At 36.4% G+C, this 25,733-nt stretch overlaps 1 pseudogene; it reads left to right on the forward strand.

The window, feature by feature from the left end:
- The first annotated feature begins 4,037 nt into the window (after positions 1–4,037).
- On the forward strand, positions 4,038–24,180 carry LOC149240752 (importin subunit beta-1-like; annotated as a pseudogene).
- The last annotated feature ends 1,553 nt before the right edge of the window (positions 24,181–25,733 follow it).

Below are 25,733 nucleotides of genomic sequence, written 5' to 3' on the forward strand. Positions count from 1 at the left end.
TAAAGGGCGTGATGGGATGACAACTATTGTTTTAAGAGGAGTAGGTGGTGCATTCAAGGCACATAATGGGTCGATTTAGAGGAAGATCACTGAGACACGGGTTCGGGAGTCAGCGCTGAATGGAGTAAAGGAATAAAATATTGCGGTTCGTGAAAAAGTGCAAGAGGCCATACCTTAGCTAGAACAACTCTTGCAAATCGATATGATCACAGGATGGGCGATGGGATCTTCGTGTATTTTTTCCTTGTGGTTATTTACTATGTTGTACTGTAATGTATCTCCAATCCGGAGGCATTCAACTCTATAATATTTTTGGGGCCATAGAGCCATTTAGGACTAATACAGCTAGTCGACCAGATAACTGAGTAGGGACCTTAGATATTTTGTGTAATAAATGTTCTTCCTCCTCTCTCCAGATAAATAGAGGAATGCAAGACTTAGAAAAGGTTCAAAAATTCTAGAGAAAGACGACATGTTATAATTTCATACTTTATTTCCTTTGAAATACAAATCTTTTCATAATTTCAAGGAAACGATGGTGATTCCCTCTTCAAAGGATTATAGTATGTGTTCCCCTTTGTCTAACCCATTTTATGTTCATGCTTCTTCATGCTTCTTCCCCAAATTCATGTAATTATTGCTGCTAGATGTGTTTCAAGCTCCCTCAAAGATTCATTAATATCTATATGTTAATGCAAATGCCTGTAACTCTTTCATAGATTCATTTCCTTGAACATTATTTGTGTATATGCCTATGAGGACTATTGATATTAGATATTTAAATCTGTAGCACATGAATCATAGCTTTCAGTTCTCCCTTCATTCATTTTGCTTGTAACCCAAATAAGCATAGAAATCCTTACTGCCCCAATCTCTGTGTGTTGAATATAGAAGTCTTGAAGCCCTATGCTCTATGTGATGGCTTACTCTTCTCTCTTATCCTCTCTCACCCACTCTGCAAAAGATTATTAAGCTGTAAGACCTTGAAGCTCTTGGCCTCCACTATTTTTATGCTTATTTCTGAGATCTGAACTAGTGAAGAAGTATCACAAATCTATGTTTTGTTTCATTGGATTAATGAACCAACCTATTTTCTATGTACATATGTATCCATACATCATAAGTGTTGTTTATAGTTTCCTATAAATCATTTGAGACACACCATTTTAGATGTGCCCAAGCATTGGTCTTGAAGCAATCCAAGGCTGTCTCTGGGACTTACAACATATCCAATAGAATAAAACATTATTTCTCTTAGGGTCTTTCTCCCACATCTTTGGGTAGCAAGACCACCACTTAGGTACATTGCCAACAAAACCACATTTTTATCGGTCAACTCCACACAAAACCAGTACCCCAAGGATTGTGGGAATACCTCCCAAACTACACATCTCAACACTCCCTCTTAGCGAGGGAGATACTTCCACTACTCTAAAGTAACTAGTCAACAACACTAGCTCAATCTATGGTATCCACCATTGTAGCATACCTTGTAGAATGAACCACACTATCTTCAGTAGTGTCCCTGCCACCAAAAGCCTCTCACTTCTTCTTCTCCTGAAAGGCCTTCAGGCCAATCTGTGGTGCCTTATTTCTAGCTATAGAAGTCTCCTTGCTACCCACTAACCATGTGTTCTTCTTGGGTTATGGATTCTCCCTATCAACTTAAAAACTCCCATTCAAACTTGATTCCCTCTGAGTCTTAGGAAACTGCTTTGCCATTATTGTTAGTCCTTCAATAGAAACCAACCAACTCTCTCTTCAGTTGTTTGTTGTGCACACTCTGATTCAGTTGTCCCTTCAAAGTAACTCTCATACTATGTTGATTTTTCCTTGGCACTTTAGAATCAGGTCTATGTATAAAACACGATCACAACAACACTGGAATACCATAACTCCAAGTAAATTTCACAATGGAAATTGTATAACAATGAATCGACAAAGTACAAAATAATTTATGCAACCCAAAATTTGCTTGTATTACAAATTTAATAAAACAAACATAGGGATCTCATACCAGGGATCATGTCCCTTACAATTAGCCCTAATAAAATGAAAACTGGGTCTTGATGCCAACAACACTTGACACTCAATCTGCCCAGGAACAAGAAAAAACTTGACTTACTTTTTGAAGAAGCACTTACACCAATGCTTTCAATCAGCTTGTCTTGAACACCTAGCAGGTCCTTTGCCACCTATAGATGTAGATAATATTGCTACTCCAATATCTTTTCCTCAACTACTCACAAGGTCCTTTGCTACTCCAGATTTGTTTGCACATACCAGCTCAACACTCTAACTTCTTTCAATGATCTAAGCTGCTCCAAAGACAATGATATCAGGCTTCAAATAAGTCTGGCTTCTAACAATAATTTTCCTCTTCAAATCATTATTCATAAGGTCTTCAAAGGTTTTTCTTCTAACAATGATATTGCTCCTCCTACATCATTGTGCTTAGGGCCTTCAATAATCTACCTTCTAATAATGAATTTCCACTTCAATTGTCACTATACATAGGCTTATATATACCAACACTTATATCCACATTTCTTTCTCCAAGGTGATTGTACATAGGGCATACAATAGGGTATCCAAAGCATGTTATTGAACAATCCTTAATTCATCTTCCTTCCTGTAATCATCAACATAAAAAAAACCTAGCTAATACCTTTTTCAAGGATCTCTACATAGTCTTGAAAGTCTCATCCTTGTGCAACTTTGTTCTAAGGATTTTTCGGCACAATTATGGTTGTTGTGGCTACCTCATGATGGATCTAATCTTGTGGCCACATTAGACATCAACTTGTTATGGTTACGTCACTTAAACAAACCTCAGAATCACCTACGCAATACTTTGAGGAGACTCACCCTACACTTATGCTACACCATAGGCTTTACGACCTTACTTTCTAGTAAATACAAGGATCTTGACCCTCCTTTAGTGAAAAAAACTCAACACATCACTAACATAGAGATAAACTATAGTCATATGCACAAAACCATGGCACATACAACACATCCAACCCTCCTAACCTTGGCCTATACTAGAACACAAGAAAAGAGAAAATTGTTCCCCTTCCTTCACTACAACTCGGCTCTTTGAGGATTTGCGGCTATCTAAGGCTTGTCTTCACATTAGATGTGTTGCACTTAGATGTCAATTGAGATCAATATTGTTTCTTCTTATAGTGTTCTAGGTGGAGTTATTTTCCACCAAGTGTCACGTCTTCTAGCCAAAGCCAACTTGACCATACATGTCAAAATGACACTAACATAGAAACAAAATTATTTTCATTTACTTTCTCCCACTTCATTGCAGCTATAGGTGCCCCTTAGCCCCATAGCATTGTGTATAAATCCCATCACTTAGGTACATTTCCCACAAAACCACATTTCTTTGGGTTAAATCCACACAACCCAATACCCCAAGGGTTGTAGGAGTACCTCCCAAGCTACACATCTCGACAATTGGGTTAGGAACCATGTTGACGAGCTTACATTGAATAATATTGACAATATCTCAAGTAATTTACATTGAATAATTTTTAGTTGAATCCTCTGAAAATCAAAATATTTAAAAAGGAATTTTTGTAAATGATATAAGGATGGTTTTAACCATGTGCCTTTTAGTTTTTACATACTAAGACATTTACTTTATCAGCCTACAAAAGTTGCACTACAATTCACTATAATGAGATGCATTGTAGTTGACTTAACCATCTTATTTTCATTTTTTGTAGATGTGTCAACCACGATGCTTATGATGGATGTTCTTGTCATTAATATTTTGTTTGAACATCAATGAGTCAATGGTCAACCACGATGCTTATGATGGATGTTCTTGTCATTAATATTTTGTTTGAACATCAGTGAGTCAATGATCCATGGAGTATTAATTGGACTAAGGTAAATGCAACACAAAATGTGTAAAAGCTTAGATTACTACCTTGTAATGTTTTTAACAATTGGCTTGTCAAATTTTGTTCTCCCTTGTAGCCAATTTTTTTTTGGAAGGACTAAGGATTAAAATTTAAAACAATCTTAATGCCTTGAAATATGAGAACAACCATGGGAAAAATACTAAAGCTTGGACTCTTGGTAAAATATTTGAGTTCTCGCATGGCCCCACTTACCAGTCCCCCGTGATTACTCTATAAAGCCTTCAGTCCATTATTTCGGCACTGTTGGAAAGAATTAAAGATGCTCCAAATGTTGCGGATAAGGTTTGTGGCGATTTATATTTTCTTGCTCGGGGATATTAGTAGGTCAATGTTAACTCTTGTCCTCTATCTCCCTTACTTCCAAATGTAATTGCTTCTCTTCTTGCAATGATAGAAAGGAAAATGTTGTTGACTCTCACATCAAAATAGTTGGTTATGAGACACTGAATGAAATTGTGAGATGCTCAACTCAAGAAACTGAAAATGTTATATTGCAATTTCTCCCTTTAATAATGACAAATTTGGGCCAGACTATGGAATTGAAAATAGTGTCTTTGGATGATAGAGAGAAACAAGGTGATATTCAGGCATTATTATGAGGTGTATTGCAAGTGATTATATAGAAGCTTAGCTATAAAGAGGCAACAATATATGTTATTCTACAATACACAAACCAAATGATGGCTCTCTTTCTACAAGTTTTTGCTTGCAGAATTGCAACAATGCATGAGGAAGCCATGCTAGCTATAGGTCCTCTTGCTTATGCTAGTGATGTTGAATTTGTAAATATATGCTAGAATTTTATAAGTATGTTGAAATGGGTCTCCAGAATTTTGAAGACCATCAAGTTTGTGTAGTAATAGTGGGTGTGGTAGGTGACATTTCTCGTTCTTTGGAAGATGGGATTTTTCCTTATTATGACCCATCTTTTAAAAGACTCATCAAGTAGTCAGTTGAACCATTCAGTTCATCCCCCAATGTTTTCATGCTTTGGGGATATTTCTCTTGCTATTAATGGAAATTTTGAGAAGTATCTTGCTTATGTTATGCCAGTGCTTCCATCTTCCATCTACAGCAGAGATTGCTACCTAGCAAGGTGACACAAATGATGAAATGGTTGAGTACAATAATAAATTGATAAATGGTATTTTTGAGGCATATTTAGGATTTCTCCAAGGATTCAAGAATGCAAAGACCAAGTTAATGATGCCATATGTGGTACATATATTGCAGTTTATTGATGTTATCTTTCGAGATAAAGAAAGGTGGGAGTAGGAGTTTTTTTAGTTTTCTAGTTTTCGAAAAAAATTTGTTGTCTTTTAAATTAGTGATCAATGTTTACCATCTTTTGAATTATTAGTCTCATTTAGCTATTGTTTGACTTACATTATTTGTATTGGTTCATTTATAGTATAAAAATTTCTTTTGAAAATGAGTATTCTCAATACATTTTCCATCCTTGGCAAAAAAATGTAATTTTCATTAACATGAAATAAAATTACAATCAGTAGATGTTTAGTAACATTCTGTTAGGAATTCATATATATATATATAACTAACCTGCAAACTTTTAATGTCTTTTGAAGATAGATTTAATAAAACATAGGGTAAGCATATTCAAAAATATGCCACCAGGAAATTTTTTGTGTAATCCATCTCCATGAGCCATCACAATTCCTTACTTGTAAATGCCATCAGCAATATTGTTCCTCTCCCTGCACGGGTCATGAAAGGATATCACAATTCTTTACTTGTAAATGCCATCAGCAATATTGTTCCTCTACCTGCACTGGTCATGAAAGGATATCTAATCAAAGGCTCCAAATGGAAGTTAGTACTAGATTAGTAATTTTATAGGAGAAATTTCCCCTCTCCCTCAAGGACCGGATCATGTCAAAAGGTAATCTTCATTCGTCCCAAAACTCGGCCCCAATTAGTTCCCAAAATTTACCTTTAAGCCCTAACCCCATTTTCCAAACTAACCAACGACCTATTATAGAAAAAACAAAGACAACAGCAGACTAAAATATTAAGATACTTGCAGTTCCCATAATACATTATGGTTTACCTACTGATGTTTCATGGATTTTCTTATAAGTAGGGATGATAGTGTTACAAGAGTTGTTGCTGGTGTACTTGGTGCCTTGCAAGCACACTTGGAAACAATGTTACACCAATATTCCAGAATTCAAATTTCTACAACGAGTTTCTTGGTGAATGCATGGCTTCTCAAGCACCCAAGTTTTACAAAGGAAATTTCCTAGCATAGGAAAAATTGTTTCTTAAAATATTTATTTAACCTTTATGTCAAAAGGTCAAACACTCGAACGCTACCATTGAGCAATTTTATGGGAAATGAGCAGTTTGATATGCAAGAGAAGGTGTAGCAATTAAGAGGAAGTTTGGGATGTGTGAGGTCTATCACAAGGAGAGCCAAATCATCTGCAAAAAAATTCAAGAATTAGCCAATGATGACCATGAATAGTTGTTGTAAGCAATGCTAAACAAACTAATTCAACCATAATGAGGGGAAAATGGTAGATGGTGTTGCAGTGACCCAATAATGCCCAAATCTTAAAATTAAGGTGGCCAAGGAACATGCAGGAAATCGATGCCCTGCAATTCTAGTACGATGTAAAATAAAATTACAGACTGCAAGATAATATCAGGCTTAACCGTATACAGATAATGGAACACAAAAAATGAACATAGACTCAAAACTAATATAGGGAACAAGAGAATCACTTCATGTATTAAATTTGCTGTGTCTTAAAATACAGAGTAAGGTACTCTTTATAGAAAAGTGGGGGGAATCAAGTATTTAAGAAGATGATTTGGATGGTATCCCAACTGGGAATTTAATAATTTACCTATGTAAACTTGAATATGTGGGTTGACACAACCAAACAGTTAGTGTAGTAAAAAAATATATAAGAAGACCAACAGCAAACCGCCAGTCAGAAAGTAAAAAATAACCAAAATTCTCACCCAAAAGTTGTTTTATCCCCCTTCCCAAGCTCTAATCCTATATGTCTAGAAAGTATATTATTGTAGTATTTTAGATATTGTTTTAGCAAAAATCTACCCAATGAACGTGATAAAAATAGAGAGCTACAATAAAACTAGACCTTAAGGGGCTGATTCTTTAAGGCCAACTGGGTTCTCCATAATGCATTCAGATGTTTGCATATCCACATATCTGTTGATGACCCTGTTATGTCTGATCCTACAACATAGTTCCATGATACCTTGAAAGGAAAATGATGTTCAGAGGGTTCCTCCTTAATTTTAGATGAACATGATTACATGGGTAGTGCTAGAAGTTGAAGATGGGTTGTAAATTTGGAACAAAAGAGTGTAGGGAGTCCATTTTTTCTGCCAATTCCTCATACCTCCCCAGATGACTGTGCATGAATTCTATAAATTCCCTTTCCTTTTATTGACATACTGAGAGTTGAAGTGCAATCTAAGTTTATTGTTGGTTCTGGACTTGAGTCTACATCGTGAACTTATATTCCCAATCATTCTATCATCTCAATTACCTCCTAGAATAATTTTGATATATTACTTTGTGTCTTTGAAATTTGGTGCTCACATTCTTTATTCCTTTGCTAACATCTGATAATTCACACATAAGACAGACCATGTTGCCTATTATTACTAACCATGCTAGGTATTCTATAGAATCCAACACACAAAGAGCTCTCAAAGAACAAAATCCTTACCCATCCAACCCCATGAAAGCGTTTTGATGATCAAAGGTTGCAGCAAAGTGTTAGGGAAGCTATCAAACCTGCCAACCCAACATTCCACAGTGGAACAATAAAACCTTACTCAAGAATTGTCCTCATTTTGCTACCCATAGTGATACCTTATGCATGCAATATGAAAAAAAGAGAAAACCAACCCAACATTCCATAGTAGAATAATAAAACCACATTCAAGGAGCATCATAATTTTGTTTCCTTTAATATCACTTGATGCAGCGAGTGTGAAATAAAAGAGCATGCACCTATATAGGGGCACTAACTCTTCTTTGTTTTTTACATGCAGTCACACATTAGGCGTAGTCGGTTTATGATGTGTAGACATGCATTAGGTGATCATTCCTAATTTGACACTCCCAAATTGGCCTGGATATTTGCACTTGAATTATAGATGTGTCGGATCTAAAATTATTCTATTTTTTCAAACTCCTCTTCTAGTACTTCAACTTTGGCTTTGTTTTACAAGGAAGACATCTTGTAGAGTTGGCATACTTTGCAAATGATGTACTAGAAAAATCTCTGAACACAATGGCACTTTTTCTTCGCATCAGCTTTTTATCACAAGGCTTGGATAAACTGAAAGTGTCGCTTCATTGTTTGAAGCATAGTTCAAACCCCAAGTATGGTAAGTTCTTGATTTCCTTTGGGATTTGGAATGATATCCCCATACCTGTGTACCCTGGATAAGTGTTTTGATTTTAATGGGTATCTTAGGCAGTGGTTTTACTTATATTGTGTGCCTTGTAGTAGTGGCTTTAGCTGAAATAATGGCTTTGACTTTGATGGGTGCCTGAAATATTGGCTTTTATTTGGATGGGTGCATGTAGCAATAGTGGCTTTATTTTTAATAGTTCTATGTTACTGGTGGTTTTAATTTTAACTAGTGTGTAAGAAGTTATAATAGTTTATATTTTGTTGGGTGCATTTAATAGTAGTGGTTTTATTTCATTGGGGTTTATAACAATAGTGGTTTCAATGGGTCTTTGCAATAATGGTTTTTGGTTTAATGGGTTTGTAGCAGTGTTCATAATATTAATAAATTTTTGTAATGGAGGATTTAATTTAAATGCGACTATCTAATAGTGGCCTTTAAGTCAAATTGGCATTTGAAATATTGATATTAATTTTAATTGTCGTTTTAATTTTAGTGTATCTACCATTATTCATTTTAATTTCATTGTGAGCCTGCAAGGGTGGTTTTAATTTCAATAAAAGCGTTCATCCCATGGGAATTATTTTTGTTGACCAAAAGCTTTAATAAAACGTATGAAAAACCATACTTTCTGTATTAAAAAGATTATAAAATTTCTACCATAAAGAACGTTAGTAAGTATAAAGTTTGTTTGTTTTTTGTTTTTAAAGAACGAAAATTTTATATTAAAAAGTAAGAAAAAACTATAATTTCTATATTTTAATTATTAAATTTAAATAAATTTCAAAAGATAAATTTAATTTTTAAAATTATCTTAATTATTAAAATATAATTTAATTTTTAAAATTTATAGTTTAAGTAATAAAAGTCAAAAGTTTCGATAGGTAAAAAGATACCAACATTTAGATATTTAGAGAGAGAATATGGTTGAGAGAATATGGTTAATTATAAAAAAGATATTGTTATATATTTTATTAAGATTTTTTTACTATAAATATTTTATAATATTAAAATTCAATTATTAAATGGTAAATTAATATTTTTATGTATATATAATAATATTATATATTTTTTAGTTAAATATGAAATGTTGTTAGATAAGTTAAGTATAACAAAACTGATAATTAGAAGTAATGAATTAAATGTTAGTTTTATAATATTATTAGAATTTTTAAGTAACTCATTTGGAGAAGTTGCAAAAAGTAAAGTAAGACGCAATTTTGTGTATTAATTTAAAAGTAAAGGTAATGATATTTTTATGTTAAAGTTTTAGGATATTTGAAAAATAAAATTTTATTAACAAATAATTAAAAAGAAATAAAAAGTATTTATTAAAAATTAAAAATTTTAAAATAATATAATTTTTTAATAAATATATTGTTAATAAAATTTATTAATTCACACAATTCATATATACAAATAAGCAGTGACATGGCACTAAGTGGTTCTCATTGGTCCATGGTCTAACGCGAAAACACACATTTCCATGTTATACACTTTAATGTAAGGTCTAAGGAATAGGGGAGATAGGCCAATAGTTGTGTGGCCTCCCTACGTGGCTGAATTTGGACAGTTGGTGGTCCAAGGTGGCAGTACGACACGTGTCCATTGGCTACAGCCATGTGTTCCCCACCCGGACGTGGAGCCCACTTGTGTTTTGGTGTGAAAGTTGTATTGTTATCCTATGCTTAGGGTTAGTTTGTTTATGGTTAGCTCATTTCTATCTGGGGTCGATTGCTGCTCGTTTTGCTCCACCGGTAATTTTCTGCGCACGACATTGTGGAGGGAGGGTTTATCGGTTCTCATGGTTGGTTCTTCGGTTGATGTTTTGTGTTGTTTGGTTGCTACAATGTGTTGTTCGGTCACAGAGGTGGGGTGTGGTCACAGTAAAGGGTTTCGACCCTTGGGTGCTTTCGGTTTGCTGCAGGGTTGTATGTTGTCGAATGTTGCATGGTTTCAGACAGACGTTTCTTCAAATTCTCTCACTCGCTTGACCCTGTTTGACCTGGACCTGGCACTGGACACCATGGTTGGCTCGCTGCAAGCTTGGCATCAGCATCGTCGTTCTTAGTTTAAAATGAGTCCTCCCTATTCAAGGATGGATGTTAGTTTTTGGCAACCTACTTTTCCTATTCAACCTAGTTCAGTTGTGGCTTCATCTTTAGCTTCTCAACTTGTTCCATCTACCCCTCAATTTTTTTTTCAACAACCCATGTCTCAACTTGTCCAAACTCAAATGAATGTGATCCAACCTTTACAGGTTGTAACATTAACTCAACCCATTTCGCTAGTATATGGTACATCTCAACCCATGTATACCCAACCTCTTAAGATAACTTACAATCACAACCATTTGGGCAAGCCATTCCTCAAGCTCATATGGGTCAAAATGTGTATGGTATGGCACAGGCACAACCACAACCGAATCCACCTTATGTTGGGATGATGCAAAATCCCATAGGGAAACCATATCTGTTGTATCAAGGTATCCCTTAGATGCCTTATGGTCAGCAAGTCCAAACTCATATGTTCCAACCTTTGCAAGGTCATCTTGGAATTGGACAGTAGGGTTACGTATATACTGGCTATTAAAAATCCTCCCTATCCCGAGACATAGATACCTGTTGCTTAGGCTATACCTTCTTGTCATGGATACCCTCCACCAGACCTTAACAGGAAGTTGCCATCCGTGGCGACTCTCAAATTGTTGGATTTTACCAAGCTCGCCAACGATCCCATTGCTCATTCTCCTTAGTGGTCGATTATTCCTACAAAGTTTTTTTTTTTTTTTTTTTTTTTTTTTTCTGATATTCCTAAATTCAATGGAAATCCTGGAGAAGACCCATCCATGCATATAATGACATATCATTTATGGTGTTCTTCAAACTCCCTAAATGATGATTCTGTTTGTTTGTGTCTTTTCCAGTGTACACTCATTGGTACGACAGCTAAATGGTACATAGAATTACCACTAGAGTTGTTTGATAACTTTAGCACCTTAGCTACTACATTCCTAACACATTTCCAGCTACCCATCAGATATGAAACTGAGACTGAACTCTTATCCAATTTCAAATAGAGTAAGGCCACTCAAATTTCTGATCATATTCATGAGTGGCAACATCATCGTCATTTGGTTAAGACTTTCATTCCTGATCAATTGTTAGTTGAATGGTTCATTAAGTCTCTATTGTCATCTATCACAAAAGACACAGCCAAAAGCAAAGTCGTAACTGAAGAACAAGTGATCACTTGTGCCCAATACTTAGATCTCATTTATACCCAATCCGGCACGTTGTATGATAAGATATTGGATGCTCTGTAGCCTATTAATAATGTTTCTCAAACTCCTGGTAAAGATTCACATGTTGTTGATAACGTGAATGATTCTGCCAGCTAGCGATCGATGAGTAAACCATTTGGTTCAAATCTTGTTATCATTGATCAAAACCATCCTTTCACTCCCGTAGCTTCTACTTCTGAGATCAATGCCATTCAGTCATCTAAAGGCAAATCTCCGCAACCAGGAAGTAAGAAGAAAGGCAAAGGAAAGAAGAACAAAAACAATGCTCTGCAGGATTTAAAAAATAATAAGTCTCCTAAGAGAAGAGGAAACCTTATTACCCATGTCTAATATGTAATGAGGATCATTTCACTCGTGATTGTCCACACTAGGTATAGGTGAATCAATTCCTTAAATCCTCTGCTACACCTGCTATGTTGACAGACCCATTCCCAAATCAGGAGACCAATTTGGTTGCCCAGGACCCTACTTCCTCTAATTTGGTTTTAATGCTTTCCTCTACTAAGCCTAAAAATGATATTTTGGTGGCTACCCGAAGTAAGGACTATGGTAATGTGAATCCTTCGAACGGTCAGGCTATTGATCAACCCACCAATTTGATCATATCTCCATCAGAATCTACTCCAAATTTTGTACCTACTAAATTAACGATTAAGCCTCCCAAGGGTGTTATTCATAAATTGACATTCAACCCTTGCACAAGAGCTGCTAAAAATTATAACATAGTTGAGGACCTGACTCAGGCTCCATCAGCTATGTCCACTCTTGAGGTGTTGCAAAATTTCCCTGCCCAAAAGAAGGATTTTCTCTTGGCAATTGGATGTATTGATCCTTCGGATTCCAACCTGGTAATCTTTAACCATGAGAACCATACACCTCGACTTCCATCTCAGCTAGCCTTCATGATCCAAGTTGTTGTTCATGGTAATAATATTCATCATTCCATTGTGGACGAAGGTGCCTCAACCTATATTATGTCCCTGTCTTGCTAGAAGGATATTGGTTCTCCCTAATTAAGCTAGTCACCAACCACTTTGAAAGCTTTTGATGGAAGAACTTACAAAATGTGTGGGATTTTGAATTCTCTACAAGTAGAATTAGGTGGAAATATTGTATCAATAGAAGTCGAAGTTATCGACAGACCTCTAGATTATAATCTTCTACTAGGTCATACGTGGGTCTATTCCATGGTTGTGGTTGTTTCCACATACTTTTGAATGATCGATTTTCCTCATAAAGGCGGTATCGTAGCCATTAATCAACTCACTTTATTTTCCACTGATTCTTCAGTAACTTGAAGTGTCCCTCTTGTGGGGGAGACCCTTGACCTGTATTAGAATGTTGGAGTTGGACTGCTTAAGGATTCCTCTCTCATGGGAATCTTTCTGCTTCCTCCTTGCCAACTGCCTGACAAATCCACTTCAGTCGCCTATATTAATATGATCTTTTATTGTACTACTCCATTTGATGCATGGGTAATACCAAATCAATCTAATATCGATATTTTTGGTGACCGTATGTCACTCAGCCCCATTGAGCTAGATTACGTAGCCATCCATTAAGCTTGCGCGGCTTATTTTGATCCTTCCTCTTCAATCAATTAAGTTGATCATTCTTTAGATTATGGTATGTCATCTGATCCTTTCTCTCTTACATTTTCCACCAATGAGAATCATGGAGATCATGATGCCGGATGATGCACCATGGGATGATCATCATCATCGTTCCTCCTTGTCAGATTCCTTCGAGGAAGACCTTAATGAAATCTATCGACCCAATATCATTGAGTTATCTACGAATTCCACATCCATTTATGATGTCAATTTTGAGAATAACTTATCAAACATTGAATATATCATCCCTCTCGACATTTAAATTAAACCCGACATTGTTGAAAATCTACATATCGGTGCATCTTGCTCTCCTGATAAGGTCAAGAATTATAAATCCCTATTCTAGGAATTCAAAGATTTTTTTGCCTGATCTTATGAAGAAATTCTCTGTATCGATCCAAACATCGGTGTGGATGAAATTAAAATGTATCGTAATGCTAAACCAGTGCGGAAATGCCTTCTCCCTGTTCATCCCAAGAAGGTCGTTGTTATCAAAACTGAAGTTGAAAAGCTTCTACGAACTGGTTTCATCTATCTCATACCTTTAACTCACTGGCTATCCAATATTGTTCCTATTATTGGGATGACGTTTCTCAAAAGATATTCGATGCCTTGAAAGAGGTACTGGTTTGGGCATCTTTATTATACCCCCTGATTACCAACACGATTATTTCTTGTACCTCATCGCTGCAAGTAATACTATTGCTATGGTATTGGTTCAAGAGGATGATGTAGGAACTAAACATTTTATTTATTACTTGAGTCAGAATCTCAATGATACCGAAGTCAAGTACACTCATGTCGAGAAGTTAGCTTGGGAAGTTGTACAAGCTATCCAGAGGTTTCGCCATTATATCATGCTCTGTAAAACTATGGTTGTTTCGTATTGCAACCCCATGATGTACATCCTCTCATGACAGTTACTAGGGGGAAAATACTCTAAGTGGATTGTCATCCTGCAAGATTTTAATTTGGAATTCTTCAAATCCAAGTTGAAGAAATCCTTAGTTTTTGTTGAGTTAATTTGCGACCTTCCCAATTCTGAAACTAAAACGACATCTAGCGATTCTATTTCAGATGAGTTGTTATTTCTGATTTCATCATCTGACCCGTGGTATGGAGACATTCTCATATATCTCCAGACCTAGACTTTCCGATCTGATACCTCTCGCTTTGACTAGCGACGTATTTGATATCAAGCCAAACATTATATTATAATCGATGACACTCTCTATCATCATGGTATCAATACGATTTTTCGAAGGTGCCTCACCCATGAGGAGGCTGAGAAATTCTTAAATGAATGCCATTTTGGGGTATGTGGTGATCATTTGTTTGGCTATGCCACTACACAGAAGATCCTACGTGTTGGTTACTTTTGACCCACCATATTTCGTGATTGTATCCTCGTTGTCTAGAAGTGTCATGCATGCCATATTTTTTATTGAAATCTCTGTGCTTTGCCCACTCCTTTGCATCTTGTTATCGTCATTGGTCCTTTTACAAAATGGGGCATTGATTTCATGACATGTAACCCTCACTCGGTTGAGGGGCATGGCTATATCATCGTAGCGGTTGATTATTTTACCAAATGGGCTGAGGCGATGCCTACATATAACAATACTAGTGAAACAACTGCTTTATTTTTCTTCAACCATGTCATTGCGCAGTTTGGTGTTCCGCAAGCTGTAGTTACGGACCATGGAAAACATTTTCGCAATCAAATGATTTTTGAATTAACTTCCATGTTGGGACTTTCCCATGATAGTTCCACTCCCTACTACCCTTAGGCAAACAGGAAAGTTGAGGTGATTAATAAAGTTCTTAAAACGATGCTTCAACGTATGATAGGGGTCCATAAATCAGATTGGAATATCATTCTTTATATGGCTTTGTGGGCATACTGAACTTCTATTAGGACTACTACTGGATTTACACCTTTCCAATTAGTCTATGGTCTAGAAGCAATCCTTCCAATTGAATGTGAAATTCCATCCCTCAAACTTGTTGTGAACTACTCCCTGCTACTTTTGTTGAAGAGGAACGTCTCTTACATCTGACACGCTTAGATGAAACCTGGCGAGATGTCGCTATGGCTAATGAATCCCATAAGAAACATATCAAGGCGCAATATGACAAGAGTGTCAAGCCTTGTGTCTTCTCATAAGGAGACCTCGCATTGTTATATGATCAAGGGTTTCATATATTAGGATCATGGAAATTTGAACCTATGTGGTTGGATCCATATATTGTCAAACATGTTCTTGCTAAAGGGGCCTATGAGCTAGTTGATTTTGATGGAGTTCCCTTGGCACAACCTAGAAATGGGTTGTACCTTAAGAAATACTATGCTTGATTTTTGTGTAGTGCACTATGTACATACTATATATAGGTGTGATTGAGTGTGTCCCTTCCATATTTTCCTAAGTTTCTATTAATTTTTTTTACATTTTCTTTTTAGATGTCGACATCCCTCGAACCATATGTTGGTTATGTTGATGGTGCTATTTGTAGTACTCAGAACCTCTCTTACACAACTTGGGCCATATATGATTCATAGCAAGTTAGTGAGTTTACAATGTATTTGTATCATTCTCTCTACAAATAAAATCACTGAGTATAGCACAGTGATTGAACTGTTGTTTGATGCAAGTTCACTTGGTCTTCACTGTATAGTCATCAGACTTGACTCACAACTTGTTGTTCTACAATTGACTAATGTCTATTTGGTTAGAAGCCCAAATATGTTTTACATGTTCATGAGGGTGCACCTTCTAGAAAGATATTTTGATTTCATCTGATATCAACATATTTCTAGAAATATAAATACATTGAGAGATGCACTTGTTAATCATGTTTTAGATAGACATCTGCGACACATGTAAATTAATTCAATACACATAACATCACATTGAAACAAAATAATATAACCATAAGAAACACTGAAGATAGTTATATATATCAAAGTTTTGGTTTTACAAAATTTGTGCCTGAGACACATGTGGCCACACGACCTAAAATATACATGCAGTCAAAATATGGCTATAAGCCTCCTAGTAGAATAATCATAGTGCTCATGGTAGCCCGCCACTACGTGAGCCATCTTGCACAATAACTGATACGGCCTGACATGTCAATGGTATGTCACTTAAATCGTTTTGGGAGCTTGTTGACCTTAGTCTCATCTATGTCATGGGTCAACCCCTCCATATGACGCTCAACCTCTGGTAGGATCTCGGCCATGTTGTAGTACATCTCATCCTACTACAATAACATGTATTGTTGTTAGTGCTTGTTGTGGGTCTCTTGCATGATGAAGATAAGAAGATCCCACTAGTCGAATGGATCCAATATTTGCATGTGTACAAACTAGTAGTTTAGTCTCGGATACATCAAAAATCACAAAAAATTGTAAAACTTAAAAATAAAATAAAAATGGTCAAAATTTCTTACCTATTGCACCCCATCACTTTCCTTCAGGAATCGTGAGCTCCAACTCTCTACGGAAATCCATCCCTACATATGGATAGTCTTCTATCATGATAAAATGCATGCACAACTAGTTGAATAAGATAGGTGGGAAGCTCATTGACAAAGGACCTGCATACGCATGAGATCCACCCGTCTCCTCATATGTGAGACTCTTGGATCTGCAAGCTCAAGTGCAATATGTTGTGGATTAAGAAATGGAATCCTCTCTAGAGAAAAAGAGATCAAAATTGAACCATATCCAAAGTTTTTCAACCTTCCTTCTTTTGCTTTAGTCAGCTTCTCCTTCATGTTTACCAGTACCCCTTCACTCCAGTTGAATATCATCGGCTCCATACATTCAAAAGCATACTGCATATGTTACTTATTCGCCACATGGAGAGATGCTTTGCTGGCTAATATGACAATAAGGAACAAGATCATTCCTAAAGGAAAATAGAGTACATATTTGATGTCGATTTTTTTATCCTTAGTTGATTAGGATCTCGTTCGAAAACATTAATTGACATAATATTTGATTGTTTCTCCGCCACTCCTTGAACTAGACAAAGAGATGGGGGTACCTTGCCTTGATAGACTAGTCAAGAAATATATGTCCTCTACCTGTATTGCCAATGTGTGCACCAAATTTGAATGCTTGCACTTGAACATCCCATGCACGAGCAAGGTACCTCAATAACTCTATGTGTTTCCTCATACCACAAAGGCAGAATAGTTTTAAGACCCCATAATCTCTTAAGCTTGGATTGTGGAAGGATCATTACCTGCAGTCAAATCTTGTTATTCATGTTCTCTTTCCCTCTACATCAAGACCATTTTGTTCCAATAGACACCTAAAACAAGATCATTAGGATGAATTTCATGCAAAAAGCCAATGAAAATTTGAGGCAAACAAGCAAAACCAAGTTGGGGATTGCGCCCAACACACCATTCTAAGGGCAGACAGTGCATTGCAACATTGTCCCCAATATATTTTCCTCTTGATCAACGTATCCTTCAACCTTCTAGGGGTCCGTTGGACCTAGGGCAAAGAATTAGAGCCCTAGGGGCCTCAAAACCTTGAAAAATGTGCATGAAATCACAAAATGGAACCATGAAAATAAATAGGAAGGTTCCAACTCCTACCTGGAAGTGATGATGCTTGAAATAATCCACTATATTGGTTGTAATCAGTTGTAAAATATTGGGGGAAAAACATTCAGAACTCACTCTCCAAGAGGTAAATGTGAAATGGTAAAAAGAGTTACCTTTTTCCTATTTTACGGTCATTTTCATCATTTTCGTCATTAGTTTATTAGTGTTTTGACCTAAATATGACTCATTTTTAACATGAAATAGGTATTTTTAATCTTTTGGTGGTGTTTTGAGCTGGATGACAATTGTTTTAATGGATTTGATGGTGTCTCTATTAAAACAGACCATTTTGACCAGGAATCATACTTTTATCACTTTTTCAGGCTTTGTAAACCTACGAAAAAAAGAACCCCCAGGAGTCCTCTTTCAGCTCTTTTCAGGCTCCCTAAACATGAAAATATTGTCGAGCACTTGTCTTTTCAACCTCGTTAAAGTAAATGAAAAAATGTCTACTTGGTATAAGTTTAACCTTTTTCTGGACTAAGATATACTAACTACAAAAAAGGAATACCTTAGTCGAACACCACTAAGAGGTTCTACTAAGTATTGTTTTCTCCCTTATCAAACTCAAGAGACTATCTACGAAAAGGAACCTTTGGACTTTTCTTTTTCGCCTCTTTTTCAAACTCTCTAAATATGAAAAAGGTGTTGAGTTAGACCTTCACTAGATTTGTACAAGCATCAAACAATGATGGACTCGTCGAACATGACGAGGTTGAACCACTCTTTCTCATCATTCGTTAAACATACTCATAGGGATTCATTCAAAGGATGAATTTACATATCAAGAATATGTTATCCTCCTCAAGCTTGTTAAAACATAAAGAGGTAATCACTAGAAATGGTTGGGAAAATTTGGAAAATGGGATATTCTACCTATTTATGGTAGTGAGTCACTTTTGGACACGACACTCTTCTACTTCATCTTCGTGATTGTTGGGTTGGGAAATCTGCTTTTCAATTGGTTCATCATACCATTACAAAGCCTTCATTTTCAATTTTTGGTCAATGCTGCCAATTCCATTTAGTGTCGTTGATGTGTTCAAGACAAGTCATTCAGTAAATATACGCTATGATACTCTTAAACCTTCATACCATGTATGTCATTCTTGAACCATTTCCACATTGATTTTATTTTATCTTGAATCATGATACTCGTTTCATGTCGTTGATGGGGGATACATTAAGGCCGTCCTACAACGTGTCGCTTCCTATCGACATCAGCTCATTATCCAGGGAGTTGACTTAGAAACTCCTCCTTCAGTACTTTGTGACTTACATACATCAATAGTGTTAGCACTCCAAAATTTCTTTAGAAGTTGTTAGAGAAAGAAATGATAGAGGTAACCACAAACCAACTTTGGATATTAGGATCTAGCCTTCCTAATTCTCAGAGAGGGCTCTCTCTTTATGATTTAACTTTGTTTAGTTAATTAATTTTAGGCTAGTTATGATTGTACTTGGGTTTTGATTTGGATTTGGTGGTGGGATCACTTACTTAGATGAATAGAGGGATGTCTTTTACCATTGGGCTATGGGGTCAAATGTCAAGCAAACAGGACTGGATCAAGTTCTAAAAAGAGGGTCTACAGGGCAAGATAGTTAAGTTACTTTAGATCTCGAGGTTGGATGGTGAAGTGGTTTTCAATTAGATCCAGGGAGCAATTAAGGGTTCCTTAGGCCAGATGATGAAGAAAATGACAGAGGTCAACTGGGATGGGAGAGCAATTAAGAATTCTCAGATCCAGATATCAAAAGAAAACATAGAAATGATTAATTGTTCAAAACAGAGTGTATTTAAACAAATGCTGAGATAAATTTCCAGTTAATTCATTCAACTTTAGATAACATTTAAGTTTATAAGATACCTAAGAAAATAACAAATTTGACAAAGAAAATACTTCACTATAATATCTCAACACATGAATCCTGTAATGCAATCTCTTTATTACTTGGTCCAGTCTCTTGACTTGAAAAAATTGGTACTATAATCCTCAGGTTTATGATCAATAGTCTACAAATGTATAGCAATCCACCCTCAATACTTCGAATTATGAAGTATTTATACAAAAATAATTTACAAAATATCCCAAATTGTCTTGGGAATTAATCTAGGAGAAAGAAATATCTTCATGCAAGAAGATAGAGACAGATGCTCAACTGATGTATGATGTCCCTATTTATTAGGTTGTGTTGTCTTTATGCGCTGACATTTTACCTATTATTCTCTGCTTTGTTGTTTGGTCTTCATGCTGGATGTTCTTTTCACTCTGACCTTTCAACTGATACAATTTTACTTGATACTCTTTCATCCGGCTGGCTTGTCATTATCCTTTTATTGGGCTTTCTCACCCTTACTGTACATTTTTACATTTTGACTATGTATTTCTATAGTAAGTCATTCAATTTCTCCCATGTTTTTGCGTCTGGTAATTGGATATTTATCATTTTCCAATAAATCTCATCTGCCCCCATGTACTTGGTAAAAGTGGGCTTATTCACAAAAAGGCGTTTTACCTCACGTTGGAGGTAAAACAAGTTCTCAAAGGTCTGATACAGGACCTTACCAATTGGCATTCCCTTCATAGATCAAGTATTTACCTTATCTCCGGCCAGTTCTCTAATTTTCCTGTTCTAGTCCTCCTGTGGCATTAATTTGTCGTTTATTACGAAGGGATTAGGGGGACCCTTTTGCCTCAAACCTTCAAACTTAACCATGAATATGTCTATATCCAGCTGCATGGTTTAGCACTTATCTTTAAGGTTTAACATTAAATTCCTCTTGGTGAGGACCATTTTTACTTCCAGTATTGTACCTATCCTATCAGGTATCTCTAATTCCTGCAATTCATACTTATTTTTCAAGTTGAGGAAGTGAATGATCCTAGTGGGTTCCTCTGGCATGTCTCCTAGTTCTGTTTTCACTCTCTGTATGGCTTTTGTAGCCTCTTTTACTAAGTCAATCTGTTCAAAAATCACTTGAATGGATGGCCAAATATCATTGACAGAGTCAATGATATTGGCCCATAATTGTTCCTTGGCTTGGCCAAGTGGTTCCTTCAAAGTCAATTCCTTCTCCAAGCATTTTATTCTTTCATTCATCCTGGTTGATTTTTGCAGCTCTTCTTTGTGCATAATCTGTGCAAGATTATAGTCAGTCTCTAGACTGGTTACCTTTTCTTTGATCTTGTTCATTTTTGTAGTCTGAATGGACATATCTTCCATTGCCTTGACCAATTTACTAGCTTCATCACCTGGCTGAGTTGTTGTTGTTGACTCTGTTGCTGATGTAGATGTTGTGGAAGCTGGGAGGGTTGTAACCATTGGAGCTTCTGGAGGCAACGATGCTGCCAAGGTGGATGGTACTACATTAGTAATTGTTGGGATAACAATGGCATGGGCATTCTCAAGACTAGCTTGTTTTAACTGTATCAAGCTATCTAACTCCTTTTCCATTTCCTTTAGTTGATCATGTAATTGTAAAACCAGGTCCATCATCTCCTCCTGATGAGTTTGGCTCTCAAGGACCTCTTTGTCTGTGGGTGCTCTGAATGATGATGTTTTAGTTGTTTTTTGAGATTTGCAATGTCCTCATTCTTTTTCTTGATCAATTTCTCAGTAGCTTTGATGTCATTGGGATCATGTCCCAATTCAATTACCAAGTCCTCTAATGGCTTGATCCTGTTGTCCTTAGCCTGTGAGGAGGCCTTTTCCAATTTTTATTGAGTTGTAATGTTTTCAAATGAACTTTGCAACTTATGTGCAGCCTTGGATTTTCTTGTTAAGGTGGAGTAGATCAAATCTCCTGCCTACTTGTGGAATTCAATCTAGTGAATGGGATGAACATCCTTGGCCAACACCTCAAAGTCTGTTTTTTTGTAGTTAGTTGATGTCTTTGGTTGTTGGACAATAGGTTGCATGAAGGACACTTTCATTTTTCCTGTTTTGATGTCAAAAGATGACATCAACTTGCTCTGATTTTTTGGTGTGTGCTTGAAGTATTGAGCATAGGTTTGAGCCTTCAACTTATCATTTCTTAATTTGATTTCCTTATACCTGTCCTTGATATCCTTTTCTTTATTTGCTGGCCTGGTGAAAGAATAAACCTCAACACTGAGCTATCTCTCAATCAGTTGAGTGTTAGATGTTGATGGATGTTGTGTTTCTCCTGAAGTAGTTGGGCCTTTGCTTCTTTCCACCATTGTATCAATGTTAGTGATTTCCATTGGTTCAATGGTGTCTTCCTACTCAATTACAAGATTTAGCTTGGGCCTCTTCCTATAACTGATCTCGAACTACTCATCTGTGGTTTCCATAGCAGAACTGGAACCCTCCTCCCTGTTTCTCTTTGGGTTTCTCTCCTCATTTGCATGAGTCTATAAAATAGGAGGAATATTCATTGGTTCTCCTAGTTTTGGAACTTGCAGGAAGGAACTTCCATCAATTTGTTTCTCTACATCAATCAATGTATTTTCTACATCCACTATAGTACTTTCCATGTCAATTAGAGTGTTTTACAACTATTCTGATTGGTTGTCAAACCTCTTAATATCTGGTCTAGTATGATGGATGAAAGGTCCCAATTTGACCTTGATTCTCAGCTTATTTATGACTCCATAAGATCATATTGCCACATGAAGCTGTTTTTGAACTTCATTTGCTGTAACATCTTGTCTGCCTCTGGTCCAGCTTCTTTGGTATTGCAAATGAAGGGGCCCAATTGATTTTTCATTTTGAATTGGGTTTTCTTCCTAGCTGCTAGGAAGTTGACTTCATCAGAATTGATAATCTGCATAAAGTATTCTAGTGCAAATATCCTCATGGGGAGGTATTTGGGTAGTTTGTAAGGGGCAAGTTAGCATCCATAAATTCTAATCTCTGTGTGGTTCTATTACAGATACCATTCTCCCACCTTACTATTCTTTGCCAACTGTAACACCCTTTTGATCTCTTGGCTGATTTTGGGTTGAGGGCCACTGGTCAGCATATTCATAACTGGATGGACAATTGAATCAATGAAGTCCTTATAGGTGAATATATTGGAGTATTTTTGGATCAAGGGTATCCAATAGATAACTGATCTTTGATTTCCTTTTGTATCCAACTTCTGGATGCTGAAATGGAATTTGTCTGATTGATAATATAAAAACATATGAAATAATAAAGAGGAATACATGAAAACTCTCTCAGTTGGTAGTTTGGTGAACTGTTCATGCATTTGATCTGCAATGAACTAAGCATAGTTGTAAATCACAGCAGGAGTTTTTCCTAGGCTAAAGATGGAAAGGAAGGCAAGGACAACCTCATCCACATGCTCATCTGTGGTGTATCCTAAGATGCAAGAGAGCATGGTAATAATCTGTCTGCCTCTCTAAAAAAAAATGGTGGCAGCATAAGGAGGACTATCTGTGGGAGTATGGCATTCCTCTATGATGAAAGTTTGGAAAATTTGGGCTATTCTGGGCAAGTCTAACTTGACATAGAGGTCCAGTAAGTCTCCAATAGATAGTGGGGTCTCATTAGGGCTTGGTTGGACCTGCAACATTTGGTTAATGGATTTTGCAATGATGGTAAACAAAACTTGCTGGTTAGGGGTGACAATGGCCCTTTGGCTAGGAATGTGGCAAGCATGACATAAGTGGATGCTTTAAGGGAATGGGTGTACTTTAGGCAACAAATATTTGGGCAAATTACTCCCAAAGGTGAATTTCATCATTCTGGTTTAGGAATATTTCCTTACTCCAGCAGGGTAGCTTTAGAAGGTAAGTAGGGGAAGTTGTGTCCTTTATTTGGAAATCTATGTCTGCTAATGCAAGGTGATCGATATCCAGGTGAGGGGTTTGCAAAGGTATCACATCCAAAGAGGTTTGGGAAGCCATAATTGGGTGTAGAGATATGAATTAGGCTTGTAGTGGTTCTAAAAGTGAGTTTTAGGAGTTTTGGTATAGTGAGAGGGTAATTACAGTCTAAAAATAGGGTTTGGGGTGTATAGCAAGTTTCTTTTTAATTTAAGCAAATCTCTTAATTAAGTTTTCAATTAGACTGTGAGTTTTCAAATTCAGGGGCCGTTCTTATTTTTCCAAGAATACCTGGAAATCGGTGGTCTAGCTTGCAAAATAGGTTCAATGGTGAATGCAGAGGGTATGGTGGATTTAATTGTCAACTGGTTGCTTCAATTAGGCATCCGGAGCTTCTTCAGGCGGCGAACGGTGGTCAATTTGGTCGTTTTCAGGTTCAGGGTGTCGTAAATAGGTTAGCCGCAGTTTACAGTGAAAAATGAGCGAAAAGAGTGAATTGGGGCTTTTCCGGATGAACAGTGGGAAGTTTTCAACTTGAGTGGGGAGGTGGTTTTTTGGGCCATCGCACTACTTTTGGAGGGCAGGCAGTACTTTTCGTGAGCACGCAATCTAGCCTAGGGCCACCACATAGTATAGTAATGTCGAGGCAAAACAACGAATCTTGCGTGCTCTCGGGCTCTTATTGGCCAGAACATGAACCTCCGCGATATGGATACGCACCGTCGAATCTAGGGTTAGGAGATCAGACGGTTGTTGCGTGGTTAAGATGCATAGAGGGAATCGGGAAAGGGATTTGCGGGGCTTGGGGTTTAATTACAAATAATTATAATTAATTAGTAAATAAGGTCGGGATTTAATATAAGCAGCGGGTAATTAAAGTGGGACCCTAGGTTATGTGGTGGGGGTTTTCTAACTGCACCAAGGGTTGGTGGGTTAAAAGGGTTTGTCAGGGAAATATGAAGTGGGGAGTTAATTAGATAATGTGGGGGGATAAAAACTTAGGATAAGGGGGTTTTTATGGGTTTTTGAAGGGAAATATGAAAATTAATAAGGGGGAATGTAATATTTGTTATGGGGAATGGGTTTCACACTAGTGAAAGGGATTTTGGGAAGGGGGATGATTTTTGAAGGGTAATTTCTAGGGAAATGTGTGAAACCAAGGGGTAAAGGTCAAAATGAAGGAAAAAAGGGTATTTTATAAGAAATGATGGGATAATGGGGAAATTAGTAAGTAATTATGTGGGGTGAAATGAAATGAGGGGAAATTAGTAAAAAAATCTTGGTGGATATTCTTTCTTTCTCATAAATCCTGCTGCACATGAAACATAGGATTAAGCATGATAAATTTGCTTTTTGACTTAGCAACCTTTCTTTTACCCACCCTTTATTTATCCTAACATATTTTCTTCATTTTATTGGGTGCATTTAAACTTGCTAACCCTTTATTCCCTTTTCTTTTGACAAGCAAACTATCTAATTCTAACCTTATAAATTCTAATGGTTCATATTAAACTAATGAGCTCATTTTTATTTCTCTACCTAACTACCGATCTACCAAGGTTAAACAATTTGGCTAGATCTTTATTCTCTATCTATTAACATGAAATTTAAAACATGAATGAGTCAAGATTAAGCTATTTGACCATCATGGGTTCTGGCATTTCTGACAAGCTACACACAATTTTATTTTACAAAGTAAAGTAAAAAGTAGCGGCATTTGAATTTTCACACTTTCATGATATGTTTTATTTCTTTTTGGGGTTCATATTTTTCACTTTTTTTTTATCTTTTTCTTTCTTTTTGTCCTTTGATTAGTCTTTTAGGACATACCCTCTTTACATTTTTAAATTTTTTATATGGAAAGCATTTTGCAGAAAGCAAAAGTATGTACAATATTACAAGACTAACCATAGCCAATTCAAAATTATGAATCCTATTATTATAGGACCATGACAGTGGCTCCACATGGGGATGGAATTTCCTAGTGAAATGTCAAGAACTTTAAGATCAATAGCCTTTGGAACTGTGACTCTAG

The sequence above is a fragment of the Pinus tabuliformis genome, chromosome 8 (genome assembly GCF_031772625.1).
Source record: "Pinus tabuliformis cultivar Carrire ecotype Pingquan chromosome 8, CPIR1, whole genome shotgun sequence".
In the NCBI taxonomy this organism is placed as follows: Eukaryota; Viridiplantae; Streptophyta; class Pinopsida; order Pinales; family Pinaceae; genus Pinus; species Pinus tabuliformis.